This window comes from Eptesicus fuscus, chromosome 17, assembly GCF_027574615.1.
Source record: "Eptesicus fuscus isolate TK198812 chromosome 17, DD_ASM_mEF_20220401, whole genome shotgun sequence".
Taxonomy (NCBI): domain Eukaryota; kingdom Metazoa; phylum Chordata; class Mammalia; order Chiroptera; family Vespertilionidae; genus Eptesicus; species Eptesicus fuscus.
This window is the reverse complement of record NC_072489.1, coordinates 11,449,731-11,477,668: the sequence shown is the minus strand read 5'-3', so window position 1 is coordinate 11,477,668 and position 27,938 is coordinate 11,449,731. Positions and strand designations below refer to the sequence as shown.

Below are 27,938 nucleotides of genomic sequence, written 5' to 3'. Positions count from 1 at the left end.
CCCAAAGACACTTTAGAACCAAATCTTAGTAATCTTCAGGGACGATAGTAACACCCTTCCTGGATCATCATTTTCAAGTTCTTTATAATTTATTAGTAGTACATTTGCCATGTGCTGTTTCTCATTATTTTACTTATGAGAATGAAACTGGGCAACCAATAGGTCTGGGCTGCCTGTCACTACTTGAGCCAATTAAGCAGAGACGGGGTTGCGTCATAGATGAACATTTATTCCAATACTGCGGGCAGTATGGGAGAGCAGCAGTTCCTCCACGAAAATTTGCTCTGCACTCCCCGCCCCCCCGCCCCCCCCCCCCCCAACCAGCTGCTTATATTGGGTAGGACAAAGATGGCATGAAGTAGACAAAAGGAATAAAAATGGGTATGATGGTTACAGGTTACAGGCTTGAGGGCGGGAGGCCATAGTTTAAGCAATAGGGTGGTTAATCTTCCCATGATAATAGGATAATAGGCCGCATTCCAAGGTTGACTTCCAGGCCCTGGGGGCGTACAACTCCCCAGCTGGGTTAGAATGTGCTTTTCTTTCATCAGAACAAAACAGCCATGGTTAATAGAGCATGTTTAATATTTTTTAACTGTTTAGTTTTTATTTCATAATCATAAACTTAACTCTGCAATCCAGCTCGACTGGGAAGGGGTGAGGAAATTATGGAACCCAATAAACGGGCAAGAGCACAAAGATTATAGAACATTCCAAGCAAATCGGGGTGCTCCCCTGAGCTACAGAAGGAATGGTCTGGTGGTTAGGATAAAACACAAGTCAGATTTGTTAGAGTTGTCCACAGTCAGCAATGGTGATCGTCTTGCTGGTCTTGCCATTCCTGGACCCAAAGCGCTCCATGGCCGTCACAGTATGCATGCCTTCTGTCACCTGGCCGAAGACCAATGCTTGCCACCCACCCACTCAGGCTTGGCAGCGCAGATGAAACACTGGGAGCCGTTCGTGTTAGGTCCAGCATTGCCATGGGCAAGATGCCAGGACATGTATGTTTCAGGATGAAGTTCTCATCCTCAAATTTCTCCCCATAGATGGACTCGCCGCCTGGGCCATTATGGCGTGTGAAGTCACCACCTGGCACATAAATCCCGGAATAATTCTGTGAAAGCAGGAACCTCTATAACCAAACCCTCTCTCCCCAGTGCTCAGAGCACGGACGTTTTCTGCTGTCTTTGGGACTTTGTCTGCAAACAGCTGGAAGGAGACGCGGCCCAGGGGATCAACGTTGATGTCAAAGAACACGGTGGGGTTCACCAAGGCTGAGGAGCGGCTTCCGGGCGGCAGCGTCTGCAAAGCCCAATATTTCTTATAACCACGCTAGTCCCCAATATGTATTCTATTTATGCCCCTAACAAGAATATGAATTGTTTTTCTCATTGGTTTTCTCTTTGGGATGTTAAGTTTCTCTATCCAAAGCATGCTGTAGGCAGTTGTAGAACCTTTCAATTCTCTTATTTTCCTCCATTTTTCCATTTGCTATCTTTAATAGGAAATAGATCTATTCCTTTGTCACATCTATTTTCCCTGTGGCTTAATGGGAATCCTAAGCCATCTGCGCCCCGGGCAGTCTTTTTCCTCTTTCCCACGGTTTTGCCGGAGTTCCGAAACCAGACGCTGCAGCCCTGCAGGCACAATCTGTGCATCCTGCAACTGGAGACGCCGCACGCGAAGAGCACGGGGTTCGCATTTCAAAGTGGCACCACCGTTCGCTTTCTGCAGAGCCACAATCACATCATCCTTTACACAAGGTTTGTAACTAGAGTAGCCAGCAAGTTTTGTTTCTGAACCTCGAGCCAGTTACACGCCCTCCTAGGAGGAGGCGGCCAGCGCAGGAACTGTAGGTGAAAATCTGTGCCGCCCTTCGGGAGCTGCGGGAGCGCAGCCAGTCCTCGTCCTCACGGCTCCTCCGGTCGAGGAGCGCTTTTTGCTCCGATTCTGCGCCTCCCATCCCGTGAACCCCCCACCCCTACCCCCAGCGATCCCCGCGGGAGGGATTTAGGGCCCGGACTTGGGCGTTAGCTCTCGCCTTCCCCTGGGGCCGCCAGAGCGAAGCCCCATTCCCTCTTAGGTTGACCCGGTCACCGGGCTGAGGTAGTCGGTCGGGTTTCCCCGCACCCTTCCATTTCCGCACTTCTGTGCGCCCCACTACAGCAGACAGTCACCCTAGAGAGTCGCTAACAGTGGCACACTGGCCTGGAGGGGGTTTGGGGAATCCCCACCCCGGGAGGGCGGCGCGGGGCGGGACCCGGCTCTGTTGGAGGGGGACCCCCCGACAGACCACGGCGCCCGGGCGCAGTCCTCCCCCTCCCGGGAGCCGGAGGCCACGCCTTCCTTCCTCTTGCTCCGGGAGGCCCCTCCCCGCAGGGGGGCCCAGATGGCTCACGCCTGGGGGCGGGGCTGCACATAGACCACGCCCCCAACCCTGGCCCCGCCCCTGAACAAGCGGCCCCGCCTCGGGGCGCGGACCGCAGCGACCCGGAGTTTTCCGCTGAGTTGGCCCCTCCTCCGCCCCGCCCTGCGGCTGCGGTGCCCGCCGGGCCGAGAACCCCGAGAGCCGGAGCGGACCGAGGACCGAGCTCACACCGACCCAAGCGCCGCGCCCGGACGCCCGCCTAGAGCGCCGCTACTGCCGCGCCCCGCTCACCCCTCGCGGCTCCGCACCCGGTGGCCGGTGGCCAGGTGGGTAAGGGTCTCGGCTGGCCCTGCGGGGGACCCTCGTTGCACCGCGTGGGGGTGGGGGCGGTGTCCGGCTGGTCCCGGACGGGCTGCCTCGGCTCGGTCAGCTGCGGGGACTCTCCTCCCCGTGGCCCCCAGGGCCCGGGCTCGTGACTGCGCTGCGCCGCCGGGGTCGGGGCTGAACGGCCTGGGCCGGCGTGGGACCGGGTGATCCTGGACCTGGGGCGACGGGCCGGGGTGGGGGTGGCCGCTGGTCCGTCCCCTCTGACCCAGCTGGGTTCTGAGTGTGCGTGCGCCCTTCCGGGAAAGGCTGCCCCGGGCGAGCTGGTGGGGGAGGCTGCCTTCAGGAACTTTCTCCCGGAACCGGGAGGACGCGAATTCCTGGGAGTTTCTCTGCTGCTGGAGTGTATTTGTAAGGCACTTTATTGGAAAGAGCGGGGTTCATCCCGGGTGCTGTGTTCACCTGTGTTCACCTCCTCCGCCTTTCCACCTTCTCCAACCTGGGCGACGGTTTCAGGGAGGGATTCTTGGACTTTTATCTCCTCCGGGGCCTCAACTCAGCCCCTGAAGGCTTCACAAGGTAGAAACTGCGTCTGACGTAGAGCATGAAGTTCTTCACCTAGAGACGTGGGAGGGCAGATTGGTAAGCCAGGCGGTACTAGCTCAAGCAGGAAGCTGTGCGCCTGGGCCATTTCTGTCCCCGCCCATCTAACCGGTGGCTTTGTGTAGCGATGGGTGTTGAGGACTGAGCCTGGGTATGGAGGTAGCTAGCCACTCTGCTCTCTCCAGGCCCTTCACTTTGTCCCCACCTGCCCTGACCTGGGCATGGGGTGGCGCTGTGAGGGGTGAGCCTCTGCCCTGCCCACACAACAGGAGCAAAAGCTTTGCAGGGCAGTGCCAGTCTGAGTCCAGGAGTAGCTCACCCCTAACTGGCTCTCAGTAAGTCCCTTAATTTCTTTCTTGCTTCAGTCAGTTGTTGGGGATTCCAGGAGGATTAACGGGTACCCTTCCCTCCAGGCACTTTCTGTGCTGCAAGGTGTTCCCTGATTAGAGTGGTGAGGTGAGGTGCCAGGGTAGTTTGTTGTCCTGGCATTGGTGCCTCACCTCAGGCTCCTGCATCCCTCCCTAATCTTGTCTCTTAACTAGTCTTCAGACCTTGGTTTCCTCATCTTTAAAATGGGGGTGATAACAATACCTCCCTCACAGGGTGACTGTGAGGAATAAATGAATTAATATATTTAACAACCATACAGCTCAGGCACTGACCTGAATAGGTGGTGACTCATACCATACCTGTGTGTCCCAGGTGGATGTCACCCAGATTGGACATAAAGCTTACAGCAGGGCCTTGTGCATAAGTCATCATCTGTACGTGTCAGTGATAATGCAGTAGTAATAGCTATCACTCCCTTCATGCAGTTGAGGTCCAGCCAAGTTGAACTGCTCTTCTGACCTGTCCCTCTGTCTTAGCTCATGCTGTTATGCCCTCCTTCCCCCATTCCTGCCCCCGTTATTCAGCACCTTCCTGGGAGCCATCACGGTGCCTGCTCCCACCAAGAAGGGACAAGATTCGCTGCGAGTCCACAAAGCTCTCCTCCTCCAGTCCTTTGGCACTGACCCACTTCTTATACTGGCCTTTTGTAGTATTTATATGGCCACGTGTCTCACCTCTGCCCTGTCCTTTGTCTCTGGAGGTTGAGGGCTGTTTCTTACAAATCTCTGAGCCGCACTGCACCAGGATGGGCCTTCCTAATGTGGGTGCTCAGTAGATGTCAGCTGAGTGAGAGGCAGGCCAGGGAAGCAAGGTTTCCCTGTTGTTACATTAGACCTGGAGATGGAAATGAGTCCAGACTGAGGGGTGGCAGTAGGAGCTGCCTGAGAGGCCAAGTAGCAAGGCCTTCGAGTTCCTTTATGTGGCCAGGGCAAGGGTGACGGACAGGGCCCATCCTGGATTGCTGTTCCTAGAAGGCCAAGATTGATGAGTGTGCCTTGGTCACGTGATTTGGAGGAGGCTGGGTAGTTCGGAATGAAGGTGGGAAAACAGCCAGAATAGGTTAGTGTGGGTTCTTCTTGAGAATTCACTGCAGAATAGAGAGAGAGAGAGAGAGAGAGAGAGAGAGAGAGGGAGAAAGCCAGTGTGGGAAGGCGGTGAATGTAGAAAAGAAATTTGTTCAGAGGCCCTTGGGCCTTCCTAGAGCTCTCCCTCCTTCCTCTCTCTTAGCTGCCATCATCTCCCCGTAAGCCTGAAGCAGTACCTGGCACTTGGTTCCAAGGGACACTTGGGGGAGAATCTGTATGTGGGTGTGCATCACAGTCATAGCCAAATAGACTCAAGTTTCTCTGCATTTTTCTCTACAACACCTCTGATCTCATTTCCCTGGAACATCAGGAATTTGAATGCTACCTACATAGGACATCTCTTAGGTGAAAGGAAGAAAACAAAAGTTTCCTTGGTGGGAATTTGCATTTTTAAAAGGAGTTGCTGAAATTCAATGGCATTCTCTACCTAATAAAAGAGTAACATGCCAATTGACCATACCTTCGCGACGCCCACCTGCCAGTCAAGAGTGAGTATGCAAATTAACCCAACAAAGATGGAGGGTTAATTTGCATATGCAGGCACCTAGTGGCTGTGGACAGGGCTGGATGAAGGCATTCCACACCACCCCAGCAGCTCGGGGCCTCTGGGCAGCGTGGGAAGGTAGAAAGGCGGCTCCAGGCCGGAGGGGAAAGGCTGCTCCCGCCAGAGCGAGGGCGATGCCGGCAGCCAGGGGAACTAAGGCCCGTTCTTGCACGAATCTTCATTTGTGCATCGGGCCACTAGTATCTAATAACTACTGAAGCCATACATTCAGTCTGCTAACCCTAACCCTGAAATTAAAGGCCACATGGTGTGAGGATCTTAACAGTAAAGCCAGAACAGTGACTCGAATCACAGCTGACCATGCTACACTGATGTGAGAACTTAATGGGTGAGGGCAACCAAGGAGTCAGGAGACAGCTCATTCGTATTAGATGACCAGGCACAAGCCATGTAACCACACAGACTCTGTGTTCTGGATGGTAAAATGCCTGCCTCAAATGGTTGTTTGCAGAATCCAGTGAGATGTTTGCAAAAGGGGTTTGAGCTCAGTTAGGGGGTGGTGATACCTTGGGTGTGTTACTGCAAGGAACCTTGAAGCTGGGAGTGGCACGCTCAGGTCTGCCAGGTGCTTGTGCTCCTGAAGGTCCCCCTTCCTACACAGAACAGAAGGGAGGAATTGAAACCGGACAAGGCTGCCTGTCACTACGTGAGGCAATTAAGTTAGAAACAGGGTTGAATCATATATGAATGTTTATTCCAATAACGCTGGCATTATGGGAGAGCAGCAGGTCATCCACAAAAATCTGCTCTGCACCCTACCCCCCCCATAAGCCAGCTGCTTATATTGGGTAGGACAAAGATTACATGGGGAAGTAGGCAAGAGGAATGATGGATATGCAAAATGGGAAATAGGGACTCCATTATTTGGGCAACAGTAATTAATCTTTCCATGATAATAGGTAGTTCTTGAATGAGAATGGACCCCATTCCAAAGTTGACACCCAGGTCCCTGGGGCGTACAACTCCCAGCCAGGTTAGAACGTCCTTTAAACGTTCTAACGTTTGAATGGGCTGAGGAACAAAAACCAACACCCCTCAAGGTGTCCTCCAGCATCACCCAATCTTTCTCCTTCCCTTCAAAGCCCACATCTTCAAAGCTTGTCGGTAGTTAGTAACCCCAGATCATCACCTCGGGCTACCCCCCCACCCATTCATCTGCCTTGAACAAGGCAATCAGAGTTAACAGAGCGTGATTATATTTCCCATAACCATAGCTAGTTCCCAATATTCTATTTTTGGCCGTAACAAGTTGAGAGCAATCAGAGTGAGGGGAGAGAGAAATTCAGAGGCTGTTAGCAGGGAGGTGGAGGGAGTGTATGGCAGATTAAGCCTGGGGGAGTGGCATCGTGGGGAAAAGGGTGTGTTTGTGGGGTGGGTGCTGGTGATAGTAGATGTGAGCCTGATGTGTCTACCTAAAAGGTCACGGCTATTTTTAGGAAGTGGGTGACAAGGCATGTTTCCGTCGAACTCCTTATTATGAGTACCCACTGTTTGCTAGCCCCGTGCTGTGTGCACCAAAGCAGAGGCCAGCCCCACCCAGCCTGGGTTGTTCCCTGCATTCCCCTGAGACATAGGACATAAGAAGACACTGGATGGGAAGTAGTCTGGAGAATGGGGACGATCATGAATTCAGTTCTGGACATGTTGTGTTTGAGATACCAAGTAGGCAGATGGGTCTGGGGCTCAGAAGGAGTCTGGGTTAGAGGGACATTTTTGTCTAGGTTGTAACTTATGTCGAAGACCTGGTGAGATTGAGGAACTCCAACCGAGAACAGCTGAGTAAAGGAGGATGAGCCTGTGAAGGAGCCAGAAAAGAGCAGGAAAGAAAACCCAGACAGTGTCCCACACAGAAGCCTCCGGCAGTGGCCGTGGCTGCGGTGGGAAGTGATGTGGAGGAGACTGGTCACCAGCTGGGGCTGTTTTGTGGGATGATAGTAGCAGAAGGCTCGGGGAATGAATGGGTGGGGGAGTAGCCCGAGGTGATGATCTGGGGTTACTACTATAGACAAGCTTTGAAGATGTGGGCTTTGAAGGGGAGGAGAAAGATTGGGTGATGCTGGAGGACATCTTGAGGGGTGTTTGTTTTTGTTCCTCAGCCCATTCTCCTCCCGTTTCCCCTGAGAAGTTAGTGTGGATGGCCTGCAGTCAAGGATCCCTCTCTCTTCCTGTCACAGACACAGGCAGCTGTAAAACTGCCTGTTTCACCAAATGGATTCATGTACATACTGCACTCCAGCTTGTGCTTTTGATTAATTTATCGTGGCCAGTGACTTCATGTTACTGCTCTTCCACGCCAGTAGCAGGTTTATATATAATGTTCAAATGTACCATCATTTACTAAGCTTTTCCCTTATTGATGGGTATTGAGACTGTTACTCTTTTTAAAAAAAAATTTTTTTATTGTTGAAAGTATTACATATGTCCCCTTTTTCCCCTATTGGCCCCCTCCAGCCTGCCTCCGCTCCCCTCCACCCCACTGTCTGCATGCATATATGCATACAAGGAGGCTCTTTTTAAAACCTGGAGCAGTTTTTCAAACCTATAGGATCCTAATTGGAATGTCATTGAATGTATTTAGTATTTATAAGGAAGAGTAGACATTAACTTTTCCAAGTCAGGGACAGATTACAGACCTTGTAATATGTCTTTACTAGATATTGTGGATGGAATTGTAACTGGCTATGCTAATATATATACATATACACACACATTTATATATATAAAAGGCTAATATGCAAAGTGTCCCTGCAGGAGTTTGGGAGACTGGGAGTTCTATCGCTTACTATGATGTGTGCTGACCACCAGGGGGTGGCACGGAACCAAGGAAGGCCCTGGCCAGCAGCCAAAAGGCCCCAATCTGCCCTGATCGCCAGCCAGGACTAGGGACCCTACCCATATACATACACATACATACTAGAGGCCCGGTGCACGAAATTTGTACACGGGGCGGGGGTGGTGTCCCTAAGCCCGGCCTGCACCCTCTCCAATCTGGGACCCCTTGGGGGATGTCTGACTGCCGGTTTAGGCCCAATCCCTGCAGCCTGATTGACGCCTAACTGCTCCCCTGCCAGCCTGATCGCCCCCAACTGCCCTCCCCTGCCGGCCCGATCACCCCCAACTGCCCTCCACTGCTGGCCTGATGCATGAAATTCGTGCAACAGTAGGCCTTCCTTCCCCCAGCTGCTGGCACTGACTTCCCTCTGGCACCTGGGACCTGGGCTTCCCTCCAGCACCCAGGACCTGGGCTTCCCTCTGGCATCCGGCAGGCACCCGGCATTTTTTGTATCCTTTCTATTTTATGTTTGGTCATTAAGTTCAACCTTTATCTTTCTTCATTCCTTCTTACTTTTGGCATATTTTGTTGCTCTACTTTTACTATATACTGTAAATTGGTTAATTTATTTTTAGTCTTTTAATTTATAAAGCTCCACATTTTCTTTTGAATACAGCTGTAGCTAATGGGCTTTTGCATGAAATGCTCACCTTTCCATGGCTTTCTAGTCGTTGTGTAGATAAGTTTTGATTCAAGGATTATTTATAAGATGAGGTTCTGAATTTCTGACTAGTTTTGTGGGGGCTGGATGGTATGTTCATATTTTATTGTGGACTGCTACATTTTTGGGGTTACTAGAGGCCCAGCGTATGAAATTCATGCACGGGTACGGTCCCTAGGCCTGGCCTGCGATCAGGGCCATCTTCCTCAGCTGCCCGCAGCCGGGCCCACCCCCCGCCGCCACCCACCCCCAGTTTCCCATTCACCATCGGGTGATCAGAGCCTGACGGCTGGGGGAAGGGACCAAGAGGTGGTCAGTGCGCCTCATAGTGACTGGTCGAGTGGTCGTTCTGGTCCTTCCACCATTAGGGTCAATTTGCATATTACCCTTTTATTATATAGGATTATTATATAGGATGTTTAGTGAATGGGATCAGCAAATCTCTTTCATTGGGCTGTACTAAGATTTTCTTTGTGGCCAACTACATGATTAATATTAAAAGGTTCATGGACATGAGAGAAGTATATTCTCTGTGGGAGACCACTTGAGATTTTTCTGTGAACTTGAGCTTGTCCTCCTCTATCCTTGCTTATTGATCTGTCTGATTCTGACAAGTATATCAAAAAGTCTCACTGTAATCTTTTTTTTAAGTCAAGCTCTGCTTGTATTTGTTCTAGCTTTATGAATTCAGCCTTCAGGTTTGTGTGCAGTTTTATCAAGCTTATGTTTGTGCATTGCGCCCTGTGTCATTTGTTGCTTATTTAATGCTTTTGACCTTTGGCCATTAATTCCATATTATGTATGCTTAGGAAAACATGTTGCTAAGGATCTACATAAAAAGAGGAACCCCTCTTTTTACACAGTCCTAAAGTTAATAAATAAGAGCATTTTATAAAACAGTGAGAGGCTCAGAAATTTAGAGGCAGGTGTCAGTCTTGGGGCAGAAGGGGGTCATCCATGCCCCTTTATTTTCAATTCAGGCTGTGGAGTAGGTAGTAATCGGGTGTACCTCCACCTTCTCAGCTCTCCATTATCATGAGCTCCCCCTCTTGCACTGAAAACCGGATTTGGAGGGATGGATAAAATGAGATTTGTGGGCAAACCCCAGGGTCAGGCCTTTGTCCTCTCTTCTCTCTTCTGGTTCCCACCTGCTTTTTTTTTTTAGGTTCAAGGAGATGGTCCAATTGCTCTGATTGCAGTTGTGTGTATCCTTCCTTATTTGTGGCAGTAAGATGGACTTTCTCTGTTCCCCAAGGGATAAGACAAAAAAGTTAGTACACAACAAGGACCCCAGGGCCAAATGTCATATGTAAAGACTTGGACCTCCAGCCGAAACCGGTTTGGCTCAGTGGATAGAGCATCGGCCTGCGGACTCAAGGGTCCCGGGTTCGATTCCGGTCAAGGCATGTACCTTGGTTGCGGGCACATCCCCAGTAGGGGGTGTGCAAGAGGCAGCTGATCGATGTTTCTCTCTCATCGATGTTTCTGGCTCTCTATCCCTCTCTCTTCCTCTCTGTAAAAAATCAATAAAATATATTTAAAAAAAAAAAAAAGACTTGGACCTCCAAGTCTTATGTTCTTTTCTGCGGTGTGTATTAAGTCACATATGCTATTTAAAGGGACTGGACTAGCTAAGCCTTGTTGTGCCATGAACTCCTAGTGAGTAGTTTTCCAAGTTCTGTTTTTCAGGATGAAGGCAAATGGCTGAAAAATGGCTGGAAAAACCCTCAGCTTGCTGAGGCAGGATTATTGAAAAGTCTTCAACATATTTTTAATGTTAATATTTTCACTTCTAGTTTTTCTCTGTTTATCTAATATGTTTCTGCCCGAACCTTCAAATTAATTTTTAAATTTTTTTTTTTTTTTTTGGTTAATCCTCACCCAAGGATATTTTTCCATTGATTTTTAGGGAGAATGAGAGAGAGAGGGAAAGACAGAGAGAAACATTGATGTGAGAGAACACATCGATTGGTTGCCTTCTGCGTGACCCCTGACCAGGGAGAAGCCTGCAACCAAGGTACATGCCCTTGGCTGGAATTGAACCTGGGACCCTTTGGTCCACAGCCAACACTCTATCCACTGAACCAAACCAGCTAGGGCTCAAATTAAATTTTTAAAAACAATTTTATTTTTCAATTGTAGTTGACATTATTACATTAGTTTCAGGTATACACCCTGGTGATTAGACATTACATAACTTACTAAGTGATCATCCTGATAAATCTCGCACCCATCTGACACCATACATAGTTATTACAATACTAGAGGCCTGATGCATGAAATTCATGCAAGAGTAGGCCTTCCTTCCCCCGGCTGTCAGCACCGGCTTCCTTCTGGTACCCAGGACCTCGGCTTCCCTCCAGTCGCTGGCAGGCACCCGGGACCTGGGCTTCCCTTGCAGCCTGGGCTTCGTCCAGAAGGTTGTCTGGTCTAATTAGCATATTACGCCTTTATTATTATAGACTAGTGGCCCGGTGCATGAAATTTGTGCACGGGGGCGGGGAGGGGGGGTTCCCTCAGCCCAGCCTGCACTCTCTCCAATCGGATAATCTGGGATCTCTCCCTCTTGTAATCTGGGATTGCTGGCTCCTAACTGCTCACCTGCCTACTGCCTGCCTGCCTGATTGATTGCCCCTAACTGCCCTCCCCTGCTGGCCTGATCTCGCCCCCAACTGCCTCTGCCAATCTGATCACCCCTAACTGCCCTCCCCTGCTGGCCTGATCTAGCCCCCAACTGCCCTCCCCTGCTGGTCTGATCTCGCCCCCAACTACCCTCCCCTGACAGCCTGGTTGCCTCCAACTGCTCTCCCCTGCTGGCCTGGTTGCCTCCAACTGCCCTCCGCTGCCGGCCAGTTTGGTTCTGATTGATCGGTTTCTATGCCAGTCAGCATCAAAAGTTCTGCCTCCTAGGCAGCCATTGGCTCCTCACAGTTCACCCAGATTTGGTTCTGATTGATCGGTTTCTATGCCAATCAGCGTCTCCAGGCCTATCTCCGGGCCTGATCAGAGAGGCAGGGCTGATCAGCAACCTCCGTGGAGGCCCGGAGAGAAGCAGAGGTGGGACTGCTGGCAAAGCCCGGAGAGAAAGAGAGAGGCAACAGCTGATCAACAGTTGCCACAGAGGCTGTGGATCAGACCCTGCCTCTCTCTTCGGGCCTCTCTCCGGGCCTGATCCACAGCCCCCTCTGGCAGTCATTGCTGGGTCGCCACTAACTATATTCCCTATGCTGTACTTTATAGCCCCATGACTATTCTGTAGCAACCAATTTGTACTTCTTAATCCTTTCACCTTTTTCACCATCCTCTCAACCCTCCCATTTTGCAACCATTGAAATGTTCTCTGTTTCTATGAGTCTGTTTCTGTTCTGCTTATTCATTTGGGGTTTTTTTAGATTCAATTGTTGCTAGATACGTATTTATTGCCATTTTGTTGGTCACATTTTTTATCTTTTTGTCTTCTTAAAGAAGACCCTTTAAAATTTAATATTGTTTTGGTGGTGGTGATAAATTCCTTTAGGTTTTCCTTGTCTGGGATGCTCTTTATCTATTCTTCAATTCTAAATGACTAGGGGCCCAGTGCATAAAGATTCGTGCACAGGGGGTGGGTCCCTCAGCCTGACCTGCACCCTCTCCAATCTGGGAGCCCTCAGGGAAGCCCTCTCCAATCCGGGAGTTTCTATCTGTCTTTGTAATCATATGAGCTAATTGTCTGAGACCCCAACCCAGTTTGGTTTGGTGCTCACAGAATAATAGATGTCTTTTTTTTTTTTTTTTTTTATTTTGCTTATGTCTCTCACCTTTGTTTTCCCTCCATCTCCCACCTGCAACAGTAACTTGCTCCAGGCTCACTTTGCTCTAGTGTCTAGGAGATCCCGCAACGTGTCTGCCACCAGAACTATGATTCCCAGCATTCCTGGTGCTTCCCATGCTCTTGGTTTTCGCTTCCGGTCCAGGGGCTGCACAAACTAAAAGGACTGCGAACTCCAGCTGCCCCCAGGCCGGGCTGACAGGACCGGACACTCCAGTGGCATCCCCGGGACCTTGGCCACTTGGCATCGGTGTGCACGCACGCTGGCCACAAACTCGAAGTGGGCGGCATCCCAGAGACGCCCACCCTGCCCCCAGCCCATTGCTACGGTGACTGTGTGGCATCCCGCCCTGCCCCCGGCCACTCGGCGCCTGCATACCTCCACAACACCCACAGGCCAGCCATCTTCATTGGGTTAATTTGCATACTTGCTCCTGATTGGCTGTGGGCATTGTGGAGGTACGGTTAATTTACATATTAGTCTATTAGTGTAATTAGTGTAGATAGTTTTGCTGGGTAAATTAATCTTGGTTGTAGGTCCTTGATTTTCATCACTTGGGAGTATTTTTTGCCAGTCCCTTCTGGCTTGCAAGTTACTGTTGAGAAATCAGCTGACAGTCATGGGTGCTCCCTTGTAGGTAACTAACTGCATTTCTCTTGGTGCTTTTAAGATTCTCTTTGTCTTTAACCTTTGACTTTTTTTTTTTTTAATGATGTGTTTTGGTGTGGGCCTCTTTGGGTCCATCTTGTTTGGGAATCTGCATATTCTGGACTTGTATGTCTATTTCCTTCACCGAGTTAGGGAAGTTTTCTGTCATTTTTTCAAATGGGATTTCAACTTCTTGCTCTTTCTTGTCTTTCTCCCACACCCATGATGCCAGTGTTGGCATGCTTGAAATTGTCCCAGAGGCTCCTTACACTATCCTCATTTTTGTAGATTATTTTCTCTTTTTGTTGTTCGGATTTTTTTTCCTACTTCCCTATCTTACCAATCTCTGATTTGATCCTCTGCTTCATCTACTCCACTGTTAATTCCCTTTAATGTATTCTCCATTTCTGACTTTTTTTATGTTTCCTATCTCTTTGTTGAAGTTCTCACTAAGTTCATCTACTCTTCCCCTAAGTTCATTGAACATCCTTACAATCAGTGTTTTGAACTCTACATCTAGTACATTGCTTGTCTCTATTTTGTTTAGTTCTTTTTCTGGAGTTTTCTTCTGTTCTTTCATTTGGAATGTTTCTTTGTCTCCTCCTTTTGGCAGCCTCCCTGTGTTTGTTTCTACTAGTATGTGTTAGGTAAAGCTGGTACATATCACAGGCTTGGTAGAGTGGCCTTATGTAGTCAGTGTTCTGTAGGGTCCAGTGGCACGGCCTCCCTAAATCACTCAAGCTGAGCACTCGAGGTGTGCCCCCGGTGTGGGCTATGTACATACACCTTCTTCTTGTAGTTGAGCCTTGATTGCTGTTGGCATGTCATTGGGAGGGATTTACCCCCAGGGTGATCAGCTGCCAGGACTGGCTGTGACCACTGTGGAGGACAGCTGGGCTCTGGTGCTTACTGAGTCCACCCCTTGAGTGTGTTGCTTGTGGAGGTGGTTGGGTAGTGGTGCTTCGATGTGGTCTGAAACTGTCCACTAGGTGTGCTGGCTCTGCCAACCTTAATTTTTAACTTTTCTTTCTCAGTAATAAATAAAATGTTTCTCTTGTAATCAGCACATGACTCAGATGGGGAGGGAGAAGGGGTGGCAGAATGTTATTTTTAAAAATAATGTTTTTCTAATAACCAGCACATGACTGGTGCAGGGGAGGGAGAAAGGAATGCAGAAGACAATGATGATAACAAGAAACTGAATGTGGTGGCCTGTGTCTTTGGTAGAGAATTCAGACTGTTCACATAACCGATATTCTTGATTTTATCCCTTGCATCTTGTTTTCTGTTGATCATTTATTGTACTTGGATGTTATTTCTTTCCTGATTGCTGCTATCTTGGCTAGGTTTCTCATCATTCTTCTTTCCCACCTGCTTGTATTAGGATTCAGGTTTGGTTATGAACTAAGAGAGTTGCTTATCTCTCTCTCTTCAGAAGTTGGAGGGTTAGTGTCTGTTCCATGAGGTTGTGCAGGCACCACACTCCATATGTAAAGTTGCTCCCAGCATCCTGTAGGGCTATGGTTTTCAAACTTGAGCACATATGAGGACAACCTGGCAGGTTTATTAAAACACAGATTCCTGGACCCACTCCCAAAGGTCCTGAGGTGGGAGGTCTGTGGTGGGGCCTGAGAATTTCCTTTCTAACAGGTGCCCAAGTTGTGCTGATCCCTCCAGTCTGGAGACCAGACGTTGGGGTGCCCTGCTCTTCCTCATTTGCAGCACTTTCCTTACCTGCCCGGCCCAGGACAGCTGACCTTCACATCTACCTGACAGGCCTGCCTGGCTGCCAGGGAGACTTCAACACATAGTCCTTATTTGGGGCTGCCATGTGCCCCAGTACAGCTAGTGTTCTGTGTAGAAGGAAGGGGGGACAGATGGTTTAAGGGGACAATCAGGAGTCTGTGGAACACCACCCACGGCTGTCCTTAATTTGAAGCTGCTACTGTGCTTGTCAGTGTTGCCATCGGCTAAGCCACTACTCTTCAGCTTAGGAAGTGGGATGGTGGGTGTCTCCTGACAGTGGTGAGCCAGCAGGCAGTGGGAGCCCCGGCGCCTCCAGTCCTGTGACTGGTGAAGAAACCGGCAGCTGCTGATGTGCTGATTCCCACTAGTCAGGTCTGGCAGCCACACACTCTGCCACTGCAGCCACCTCCCGCTTTTACAGGCCCCACAGCATGGGAGGGGGCTCCACGACCCAGCCTTGGGGTGCAGAGGATCTTGCTGTGCTTCTCCCGCCACCCGAGCTCCCCCAACCTCAGGTATTACACATAGGTGACTGTTTCTGGGAGAGCTTGGGGGCAGAGGCCATTTGAACCCTGAACTGAGCTGGGGCCAGTGGTGTCTGCAGTTCCTGGTACCCCAGTGGCTGCCAACCCTGCTGTCTGGCAGCTGCTAAGTCTTAGGGAGGTGAACTTGGGGGGAAACGATGTCACAGACGTCCCTGGAGCAGATGGCACTTCCTGTGTGGCTGGGTTCTCTGGGTTTATTTGGGAGGCAGCAGAGTCACTTTCTCATCCTGCCCTTCCCACCGCACAGGCTTTACATTTCCCAAGGCCGTTCTCCAGCCAGGAAGGTGGAGTGGAGCCCAGGAAGTGTGCTGAGTGGAGGGGAGCCAGCCTGGGTCATTGTGCCTCTGCCTGGATGTGGAGAGTCACGGTTCTGGAATCTTGCCTGCCCCAGGCAGTCCTGAGACACTGGGCCTGCGCTCTGGGCCTGGGCTCCCACCTCAGTAAAATGAGCCAGTTGAACCAAACCATTTCACAAAGCCCCTTCCAGCTCCGATGTTGCAGGATTCTTGTGTGACTGATGCTTTATTTCTGAGAGGTATCTTTCAGAACCTGCTTGCTCAAGTGCAGCCCCTTGGTCAAGCCTAGACACTGCCCCGTTGCCACTCCCAGCCTGCTTTGCCCAGCCTTCTCCTGGCTGGGCAGCCCCAGGTGCCAGCCCTTGGAGGGCAAGGTCTGAGGCACTGCCTGGCTAATGATTGACGTAGGCTCCAGCTATTCTTAGTTCCTGGCGTGTGGGTGGGGAGTTGAATGTTGAACAGCACCTCCGTGGGCCTTTTGTTCACTGCGTGGGAAATACAGCCAGGGTTGGGGGAGCGCTGCCCTGGGGCTCTCCCTGGCTTGTTTCTGTGGCTTAATGGCACCCGTGACCCACACCTCAGTGGTGAGACAGAGCCCAACGAGGGCAGGGCACTGGGGCGCAGAGAGTAGGGCCACCTACCCCCTTCTCAGCAGTTAGGGATGTTCATACACCCGTGAGGTCCTGCCTTGGCATGGGAGGGAGAGAGAAATGTCCTACTTGTGTCGTCTGCCCCCACAATTCCTGGAGCCTACGTACCAGAAACTCTGACCAAAGAGGCCTTCAGAACAGGTGCCACCCAGGGTGTGGAAGAGATGAGTCAGGGTCCACTGGTGTCTTGTTGGCGTGTGTTGGGCCTCACTGTGCCCAGCCCTGTGCCAGCCGGTGGCAGGAGAAGGAGAGGCCTGTCCTGGACATTATATCTCATTGGGAGGCCTAGGAAAAAGTAACTCTTGCCGGGGCACAAGTCTGACCCTTGCTTGTCAGGAATCACCTCTGAACCTTAGTTCCCTTGAGGTGATAATATCTTGTAGGAACACTATGAAGATTAATTAGGGGTGTATAATAAAGAAATGTATGTGCTCATCGTAGGTATTGGAGAACAGGGCTGTTATTAGAACACTAGAGGCCTGGTGCACGAAATTCGTGCACAGGGGGTGGAGGGGAGAGGGGCCCCTCAGTCCGGCCTGCACCCTCTCCAATCTGGGACCCCTCGGGGAATGTCCGACTGCCGGTTTGTGCCCGCACTTTTAACAGATGTTAGTTCCATTGTTGTTTCTTTCTTTTCATGCTTAAACCCATTGGAATTAGTAGGTATTCAAAGTGTGTATACATTTTGGGGGGACACCCTGTATATCTCCAGTCAGTGGTGAAAGGAACCAACGGTGGATTTGGAACCCCCAGACAGGGAACCTCGCTCACTCCCTGCATGTCTCCCCACTGCACTTTCCACCTTCTCGGGCAGCGGGAGAATCAATGTTTTCTCTCATTAACTCGGAAAAGCACGTCCTGTCACCCGCTGCCCGGCAGGAGTGCGCTAGGCCCCAAGCGAGTGAGGCTCAGTCAGGGCAGCCTTCGCTCATGGGTGCCAGCACCCCGAGTGCACATTCCTCCTCTGCAGTCGCCCCGACTATCCCACCGTTTCACTGAGAGGACGGAAGTCCTCACCTCCTGGGTTCCTGATCTTGAACGCTGACCAAAGGCACCTCAGCGAGGGCTGCCCGCGTCCACCAGATGTGTCTGTCTGCACCTGCTCTCGCCTCAGCACCTGCATTAGCCCCACGGAGGTGATCTTGTCGCTGCACTGGCCTCTGCAGGAACAGGGCATCACCACTCCGCCCTCTCACTGTCATCTCACAGGCGCCCACCCTCAGCATCCAGAACACCCAGACACTCTCCAAAGGACGTGAGCGTGCCGGAGGGGATGTGCGCACGTCCTGTGGGGGACGTAGGCATGCTGGGGTTGATGGAAGTGAGGCGGAGGGGCGGGGGGAACTTGCGCGTGCCGTGGTCCGGGACTGTTGCAGGCGTGCGTGGGTGACAGCACGCTGGGGGACATTCGCATGCCAGGGGGGAAGGAGAGGATGCATGCACCAGAGGCCTGCAGCTGTGCAGATCCACAAATCCCCATGGCGCAGCCAGGTGGACGTCAATCTGGCCCGCCACGGTGGCTGTCCCTGTGATCGGGCACCTTCTGGGCCAGGAGGCAGGACTTTGCACAGCCACTCCTTGGCGCTGATGGCCTACAGGTGCTACTTCAGCTAGGCCTGCAGGCTCCTCTTGGTGCACTCACGGCTTCCACTGCCGCCATGTGGGGAGTATAGGCTGCCCTCTGCCAGCCCGCCTTCCCCGCCCAGACGCTCTCCGCGAGTGCTGCCCATAGGCCCGAAGCGGCCTAGGTGGGAGGGGATGCCTGTGCGCGCCGCCCACCGTCCCGTCCCGGCTGCTCCATGCCTCTGCGCCTGCGTCCTGCCCACAGGCCCTCCACAGGCGGGGTGGGGCGGGGCAGAACACCATCTTTGTTGTGGAGTGACCCTCAATTTGCATATCCCCGCCTTATTGGCTGTGGGCACCACCATCTTTGTCACAGAGTTACGGTCAATTTGCATATTCCCCCCTTTTTTTGCTAGGACTAGAGGACATAGAAAACCTTTTAGGCCAAGTGCTGGTAAGGATCATTGTGGGAGGGGATATCAGGGTGGGCTTCCTGAAAGAAGTGAGCTCTGTCTGGCCTAAAGGAAGACGACCAGGATTGACACAGGCTTAAGAAAGATGTAAAGGAGACAGGAGGACAGAGCAAGTTGAGACTCTTTGAGCAGAAGTCCTGAAGATGCAAAGTGCTGAGGAATCGGCTTGGTTGAGCTATGGACATGCATTTCCTGTGGTTCTTTCTGTCACACATACATCTCCAGGAACCGTCCATTTTCTTGCCATGGCACGGTGTCACTCGGCCCAGAGTCTTTTGGCAGAGCTTAGGATCCCGCCTACAGAGGGTCAGCTGTACCTGAGATCCGAAAGAATCTTCTCCAGTGTGTTCTGTCGGCTCTGGTGGGAGTTTCTGTTCAGCTTCCAGCCGTGCCAGGCTGGCTGAGGACCTGTCACCAATAGAAGAGCAGCCCTCAGCAAGTGCTGTTTGAACGAGAGTGTTCCTGCTGCTGCCTGGCAAGGCCGGGTGGCACAGCCACTGGGAGGTGGAGAGGTACTCCCAGGTTGGGTGTGAAGGGACTGGGGTTTTCCAGAGCTGTTTGAACAGGCCCCAAAGCACTGGGCGGGTCAGGACCTCCCTGGTAGAGGCCAGGGAACTCTGCTGCCTTCAGGTCTTTAGTCTTACCCTGACCTACCACCCTGTCCCCCCACTTCATTCTGAGAGGACCTATGACAGACTGTCATTTGGAGGTGAGATGGCTCATACATGTAACTGGCAGGGCCCCGGGTGACATCTATTTCATTGACTACAGGTGCCTTCAGGCACAACCCAGGTGGGGACGGGGCAGCTGCTACAGCCACAGCATATCGCCCGTCTCCTATTTTTCCATTACAACAAAATTAAGTCAGAGAGTCTCTCTTGCAGCAGCACCCCTCCCACAGAGAAATAATTGTTTGTGAATTACAAAACCTTCACGGAGCCCAGGCTCTGGGCAGCAGGGGTTAACAATGCGGATTCCCACAGGTCCACTCACTTGATAGGTGACATGCTCGGCTGAGCCTTGGTTTGCTGGCAGAGAAGTGGTTTTCTAGACACTCCTCTCACCCTCTCCCAGCTCCAAAGATCCCGTTTCCTGATTGTTAGCCTTATCTCCATTCTCCCTGGGACTGGCTCTTAAGCAGAGGTCCTTGTGGGGTTTTCCTGTAACTGCCATTGTGCTTCCCTCCCCAGAAAAAGAGCCTGAGCCTGGCGCAGGCGGAGCCTTTGTTTTTCTCCCTCTGTCCCGGGAGTCTAGGCCGCAGGTGGTCTTACTGTGAGGCTAAGCAAAGTTAAGCTCCAGCTCAGACCCCTCTCACAGCACTTGCCTGTGGGCAAGAGTAGGACCTCCTTCCCCCCGGCTTCTGGCACTGGCTTCCCTCCGGCACCTGGGACCTGGGATTCCCTCGCAGCCCAGGCTTCATCCAGAAGGACATCCAGTCTAATTAGCATATTACGCTTTTATTATTATAGATAATCAAAGGAGGAGATAGAAGTAGGTTAATGAAGTCCATTGGTGATAGATTAGGGAGGAGGGAGAAAGCAAAGCTGAGAATTCTCTGAGATTGAATAGAGAGAAACTTTTTTCTTCCTTAGTCTTTTCTCTTTTAATTTTTTCTTATACACATACTTTTACATTGGTTGGTATAGGCTAGTTAACAATGAATACAGCACATAGAGATGGTATTTGGGGAACAACATAACAGTGAGAGGTTCTGTGATTTTGTTCTGTGGTGTGAGGGGTCCAGAAAAAGGGGGTTACTTTGACATTCCAAAGGTATGTTATCTTACATACAAAAATACAGGCTTACTTAAAGGTAAAGGCTCTTGCCCTGGCCAGGTAACTCTGTTGGTTAGAGCATTGTCCTGATACTCTAAGGTTGTGGGTTCGTTTCTTGTTCAGGGAACACACAAGAATCCGATGAATGCATAAGTAAATGAAAGACCAAATCAGTGTGTGTGTTTTTTCTCTCTCTCTCAAATCAATAAATAAAAAGTAAAGGTAGATGTTAGCGGCAGCTGCAGCAGGAATGACACCGGTGGGGTCAGACTGGACCTCAGTTCAGCAATCTCTATACTTGAGGAGTTCTGGCTAGGAATGAATTCAGAGCCAAGACTCAAACTATAAGAGGACATTTATTTAGAAAATCACAGAGGTGGAAGAAGTGAGTGATGGAACAAATGGGCTCAGGAAACAAGTTACAGAGGCTAAAGGAGGGCCCTTGGAGCTTGGAGTGAGGAAGGAAAAGGTAGTGCACCTGGGAGGAAGGGGGCAGGGATGAGGGGGAGAGAAGGTGCAGGTGTGAGGTGGAGGAGTGAGCTGGATCCTCCATCCTGAGGGTTTTAAGGGTGGACATTTATCTCTGGGGATGAGGCTCCCCCCTCGCCCCCTACAGTTGTTACTGCTAGGTACCCAGGGCTTCCACCCTGGTGACCTGAACCTGGCCCATCTTCCTTGCTCTGTTCCCATCAGTCTAACTGCTACCACAGTAAAGAGTGACATTTGTCAAGGAAGCTACAGGCCTAGGATGTGAGTACCCACCAGGACTCACTGTTAGTTAGGGATTTCTATGTTCAGACCATCCTATGTGGTTACTTTCAGTCTCGGAGATTGTAAGGCTGCCATGCAGGCCTCCCCAGAGCTTGTCAGTTTAGTATGTGGCTCCTTTTTTGTCCACATGAGTAATACTGCTATGAACATGGGTGTACAAATATGTTTGAGTCCCTGTTTTCAATTGTTTTGAGTAAACGCCCAGAAATGGAATTGCTGGATCAAATGTTTAATTTTTTGAGGCACCTCCCCACTGTTTGCTACCGCAGAACCATTTCACCACGGGACCTTTGTCTTGTAGTTCTGTCTGTGAGAAACAATTTAAAAAAAGGACATGGAGACACGAAGCGAGGTGTTCAGTGTCAGTCTTGCAAGATCAGGTGTCTGGTGGGCAGGCACGCTCAAAGCGGTTACCACCAGCATTTTATTCCCTAGTGCGCTGGTCCCTCCCTGGTTCCTCATTGGCTGGGTACCATGGGGTGTACAATCTTCCCGGAGGTCACCTAAGTTTCACTATTTCCTTACTAGAGGCCCGGTGCACAAAATTCGTGCATGGGGGGGTGTGTGTCCCTCTGCCTAGCCTGCACCCTCTCCAATCTGGGACCCCACAGGGATCGGGTCTAAACCGGCAGTTGGACATGCCTCTCACAATCTGGGACTGCTGGCTCCTAACTGCTTGCCTGCCTACCTGCCTGATTGCCCCTAACTGCTTCTGCCTGCCTGCCTGATCGCCCCCTAACTGCTCCCCTGCTGGCCTGATGGCCCCCAAATGCCCTCCCCTGCCAGCCTGGTCGCCCCTAATTGCCCTCCCCTGCTGACCCGGTCCCCCCCAACTGCCCTTCCCTGCTGGCCTGGTCACCCCCAACTGCCTTCCCCTGCCAGCCTGATCGCCCACAACTGCCCTCCCCTGCCGGCCATCTTTGTGGCAGCCATCTTGTGACGATGTGAGGGCGGCCATCTTGTGATGTCGCATGTGACGCCTCCTAGGCTTTTATTATATAGGATAGGGTATGCTCTCTTTCCCTTTCCCAATTTAAGTTCCTTTGTCACTTGGCTCCTCCCCAACAACATCCTGTTTTCTGGGGACTCTCCAAGTGCATGAACTTTGTCACGTTCGCAGGCTGCTATGCAAGCGACTACCAGTTATTTTCCATTCCGGGTTAAATGCCTCGCCTTGGAAATGGACCACCACTGACTTTTTAAAAAATACTTTGTTTTTCTTTTTTTTAAAATATATTTTTATTGATTTCAGAGAGGGAGAAACATCAATGAGGAGAGAGAATCACTGATTGGCTGCCTCCTGCCTACTGGGTGGGGATCGATCCTGCAACCCGGGCACATGCCGACGCTCTGTCCCCTGAGCCAAACCGGCTAGGGCTGACTTTTTTTCTAACGTGTCTCACAGGTCTCTTAGTGCTCGTAAGCATGGTTACATCTTTTCTGGAGGCTCTAGAGGAGAATCCTTATCTTCCGCCTCTCAAGACAAGGCATGTGGCCGCGGCCGTTTCCTCCACGGATGGAGTCCCTCTCATGCTTATCTTTTTTTTTTCATCCGTAATTTCTCCTTATTCTTTCTTTTTTTTTTTTAAAAAAAATCTATTTTATTGATTTTTTACAGAGAGGAAGGGAGAGGGATAGAAAGTTAGAAACATCGATGAGAGAGAAACATTGATCAGCTGCCTCCTGCACACCTCCTACTGGGGATGTGCCCGCAACCAAGGTACATGCCCTTGACCGGAATCGAACCTGGGACCTTTCAGTCCGCAGGCTGACGCTCTATCCACTGAGCCAAACGGGTTAGGGCATCTCCTTATTCTTTCTTTTCATCCTTAACACAATCAGGAAAGGACTCTTATAATTAGACTAGAACCTGGGACCTTCCAGTCCACAGACCGACGCTTTATCCACTGAGCCAAACCGGTTTCGGCTGATCAGTGATTCTCATCATTGATGTTTCTATCTCTCTCTCCCTCTCCCTTTCTGAAATTTTAAAAATATATATATATTTTAAAGAAAACACATGATCTTCACTTTGGGCTTTGTCATCTTACAATATCCTTTGTGCAGTGTTTTAACTTCCCTCAACTTTCCTTTACCCACCTTTAAAGTGCAATCTATTTTGGGGAAGATGATCAGGAAAGTGATTCCAGTGGGTAGAAGTTTTTTTTGGAGGGGATGGGTCACGAAGATATTTAAAAATTGAGCATGGTGATGGTTGTACCACTCTGAATTTACTTTAAAAAAACAGTTCATTGTACACTTTAGGTGACATGTACAGTATATGGGTATTTCTCAACAAAGCTGTTCTTTTATTTCTTTTTAAATAAAGACCAGTCTTATAATCAGTTGCAGGTGTTTTCAGAGGCCCCTCAAGATTTGCTTACCATGTCCCAAATCACGGCTGTGATTCCCAGTTGCCTCCAGTCCTGGTGGATCTGGATGGTGTGGTTTGCAAAGGAGAAGGTGGCAAGAGGCTAAGGGAATTTCGGCAACCCCATTCCCCCGGTCTCCTCATAGGGCACCAGGGCCATTCCCACTGTGCCAGCTCTGCTCCCTTTAACCTGTTGGGCAAAAGAATCCTGCGTGCTCTGGCCAGAAAGTGCATTCTTTCTTAGTTGGCCCCCATGCTTTTTTAAAGGTCGTTTTATGGATTCAAAAGAATAAACAGAGATGTGGAAAGCTTTTGTCAAGGCAGACACCCAGGGAGCGCCGGGCTCGGCCCTGACACGCCCCCCGGGTGGCGATCGCCATGCGGACACCCGGGGAGCGCCGGGCTCGGCCCGGACAGCCCCCGGGGTGGCGATCGCCATGCTGACACCCGGGGAGCGCCGGGCTCGGCCCGGACAGCCCCCGGGGTGGCGATCGCCCCCGGGACACCCACTGAGCGCCGGGCTCGGCCCGGACACGCCCCCGGGTGGCGATCGCCATGCTGACACCCGGGGAGCGCCGGGCTCGACCCGGACAGCCCCCCCCCGGGTGGCGATCGCCATGCTGACACCCGGGGAGCGCCGGGCTCGGCCAGACACGCCCCCCGGGTGGCGATCGCCCCCGGGACACCCACGGAGCGCCGGGCTCGGCCCGGACAGCCCCCCGGGTGGCGATCGCCATGCTGACACCCGGGGAGCGCCGGGCTCAGCCGGACACGCCACCGGGGTGGCGATCGGAGCGCCGGGCTCGGCCCGGACACGCCCCCCGGGTGGCGATCGCCATGCTGACACCCGGGGAGCGCCGGGCTCGGCCCGGACCCGCCCCCGGGGTGGCGATCGCCCCCGGGACACCCAGTGAGCGCCGGGCTCGGCCCGGACACGCCCCCCGGGTGGCGATCGCCATGCTGACACCCGGGGAGCGCCGGGCTCGGCCCGGACACGCCCCCGGGGTGGCGATCGCCCCCAGGACACCCACAGAGCTCCGGGCTCGGCCCGGACAGCCCCCCGGGTGGCGATCTCCATGCTGACACCCGGGGAGCGCCGGCCTCGACCCGGACAGCCCCCCCCGGGTGGCGATCGCCATGCGGACACCCGGGGAGCTGTCCGGGCTCGGCCCGGACAGCCCCCGGGGTGGCGATCGCCCGGGGACACCCACTGAGCACCGGGCTCGGCCCGGATAGCCCCCCGGGTGGCGATAGCCATGCTGACACCCGGGAGCGCCGGGCTCGGCCCGACACGCTCCCCCCTGTGGCGATCGCCATGCGGATCCCCGGAACTTACAGGATTGGGCGCAGCCATCTTGGTCTTCCCAACGGCTGGATGGGCCACCCGGAGTCCCGCCCCCAGCCTCTGCCAGGCCCAATCATGGGCATAGCGGAGGTGCGGTCAATTTGCATGTTTCTCTATTATAAGGTAAGATTGGGCCTACCTGGTAATCTCCCCATCTCAAGGTTGGTAACTATAATCACATCGGCAAGTAACTTTTCTCACGGAAGGTAACAGTCACAGGTTCCAGGTTATCTGGTGGGGAGTGCCTGTTGGGGTATTTTTGAGGGACCTAATCAAGGAGCATGATGGTGCCTTGATCTTGGGCTTTCAAAAGTCTTCCCCTCTCCCCTTTCCCAACCCCCCAGTGTGAGCTGGACACCTGTGGACTGAGCATCCGAGCCTGTCCCTCTTTAGCCACTTGGGAGAGAACAACACTGGGTGAGCTGGTCACAGTGAGAACTGTGCGTACTTTACAAAGGTCTTCCCTGTTCTTGCTTCATTCAGTCCTCGGTAACTCCAACGGAGCACATCTCGGGATGGTCAGAGAGGCTGTCAGTGAAAGTCACTTAGCAGGTGTTGGAGCTGGGACCTAAACCCTGGCTGCCAGGCTAATAATGCTTCTTAGGATGTAAGAAAAGTCCAAGCCTGTAGAGAATTTAAATAGAAATTTATTTGAGCCTGGAAGCCAGATCTCAACAGACTGAGGTAAAATGCTTCTGAGACTAACAGGACATTTGCTGTTTCTTTTATTAAGGAACCTGAAGGTGGGAGGAAGCAACTGGGGTTACAGGATAAATTAAGATTATGTGCTTTCTTAGGGCTTATTTCAAAGGTGTGTTAACCTAGATGTACAGAAGCAATAGGCAAGCTTGCTTAAGGCAAAAATAAACCCTTTACTAAGAAGTTATATGCCTGGGGTGCGACTACCCCCCTGGCCTGCCCCATTAGGAATTTATGATCAGATCACCCTGTGAGGCTACTTTTCACAGAACCACTTTCTTTGTCTGTAGGGGGTAAGTTAAAATGAACTGAGTACCTACTATATGCCAGTAAGCTACATGGCAGATAGCTTTCTCTGTGCGTATCAGTGCATCAGAATCTCACAGCCACAGAGTAAGATGGTGCATTTCCCCAACTTCACAGGTAAGGAGAAAGGCTGGAGAGAGGTAAAGTGACTTCCTGTCACACAGCCAGCACGGGGTAGAGCTAGAATGTTGGCTCCAAAGTCCATGTGTCGCTCAGGTTCCCCTGCAGAGCTAGGAGATGGTATCAGATCTGTGGGCTGTGGATGAAACACGCAGCAGAGCCGAGAAGTCTTGTGACTGCCCTGTGATGTTGGTGGCTCTTGTGGGGGAGGGGGGGAGTGTGGGTTGTGTGAAGATGGGGAACTGGCTTCGAGATGGAAGAGAATAACTGGGGTGGTGGAAGGATCTGCGGAGCATCTCGAGTTGGCCATTCTGAGACCCAGTGTTGGTGCTGCTTGGCTGCGTGAGCTGGGATGAACCACTCAGCTTCCCCTTTCCCCACCCGGGCGAGGGAGGGGTTCAGAGAGGGGGCTCCCCAAGTTCCCTTCCCGCACAGCTGCGTTTGCCGTTAACTGCAGTGGGGCTGGGAGTGTGCGGCTCCCCTGTGGGCCGAGGTGATCATGGAGAAACAGCACTGGGGTTGGACTTGGCAGGAGATGGAGGGACTTGAGAGCTAAGTGGGGCGACACGGGGGCTCAGACATCTCGGGGACTTGTGCTTGATTAACGTCTGCTGGTCCCTCCTACCTGGTTTCTCAGGCGGGTCCTGGAGGAGCCCGCTGGCAGGTGGTGTAATTGGGAGCAGCCTCCCCGGCGGAAGTGGTGAAGCAAGGACACAGGCCTGCCTCCCCAGCCTGAGCTGCGCTTAGAAGCACAGCCCGCAATTTCCCCCTTTTTTGAGGTGGGAGGTGTTTCCTCATCCTGACCATACCTTGAACTTAGACTTGGGTGGAGGGATTTTTTTTTTTAATTTCTGCCATAGTCATAAGGACCTTGGCGTCTACAAGGACCACAACCTGAGCCCCATCACATTCTGGCCTGGGTTTCAGCCAGATACTATTGGCACCATATCTGGGTTCACCTTCTTCCTCCGCTGTCTCCTTTCCACTCCTTCGAAATCGCGAATTGGGCTTGGCATTTGGCTAAGTGGTGGCTATTCCAGAAGCCCCTTTAGTGGGCAGGTGTCTGAGCGGCCTGTCCCAGGAACAGGAATGGCTGGGTCTGCCAGAGAGCTGTGCGGTGGAGGGTTGGTGGAGAGACCTCACGGATGGATCTCTGTGCATGTGAAAGTGGTCCTTCCTGCCCTGCTCCTTCCCCTTCTCAGTTCCAAGGACCTGGACTGGAAAGGCAGCTGAGAGGAGCAAATATGATGTCTGTCACTTGGCATTTGCGGGGGATTGGACACCACAACCCAAGGATGCTCAAGTCACTTATATAAAACTAGAGGCTCTGTGCACGGATTTGTGCACATTGAAAGGAAATTAATTAGAAGGTGGCCGGCGGGGTGGGACTGGGCAAGACAGACTGGACATGCCCTGGAGCCAACCTCCTGTAGTCCCTCCCCATGAACCTGGGGTGGCACCAGGATTCAAAGGGCATCTGCGGAATGAGCGGGCGTCCCTCCTGCAGGTGGGGTCCCTCGGCCTGGCCTGTGGGGATCTGGCTGAAACCGGCAGTCCGACTTCCCCCCAAAAGGTTCCTGAGTGTGAGAGGGCACTCTGCAAACTTGCTGTCGCTCGGCAGCTCCTGCATTGAGCATCTGCCCCCTGGTGGTCAGTGTGCGTCATACCTACCCGCCTGCCGACCGGTCACTTAGGCTTTTATAAATATAGATAGATGGGTTAGTATTTGCATATAACCTGTGTATACCCTCCCAAATACTTTCAATCATCTCTAGGTGACTTATAATACCTAACACAGTGCAAATGCTATGTAAAGAGTTGTTATACTGTATTGTTTAGGGATCACTTTCTGGAATTTTTTTTCCAAATATTTTTGATCAGTGATTGGATGAATGAGCGGATGCAGAATCTGCGGATACGGCGGGCCAGCTGCACTGACAACAGGCTCCTGGGTGCCCACAGAGCTGGGCCTCCGCAGGCCAAGGCCC

At 51.9% G+C, this 27,938-nt stretch overlaps 1 protein-coding gene and 2 pseudogenes across 1 annotated transcript in view; 1 reads left to right on the top strand and 2 right to left on the bottom strand.

Moving 5' to 3' along the window:
• Positions 1 to 520: 520 nt before the first annotated feature.
• On the bottom strand, positions 521 to 1,329 carry LOC103289574 (peptidyl-prolyl cis-trans isomerase A-like; annotated as a pseudogene).
• On the bottom strand, positions 1,269 to 2,004 carry LOC129151994 (tRNA wybutosine-synthesizing protein 3 homolog; annotated as a pseudogene).
• Positions 2,005 to 2,523: 519 nt separating this feature from the next.
• The window catches only part of ANXA11 (annexin A11), a 46,083-nt gene continuing 20,668 nt past the window's right edge, over positions 2,524 to 27,938 (top strand). The window contains exon 1 of the mRNA XM_008145297.3: positions 2,524 to 2,697. The gene's annotated coding sequence lies outside the window, so the exon portion shown is untranslated. The remainder of the gene's footprint in view (positions 2,698 to 27,938) is intronic.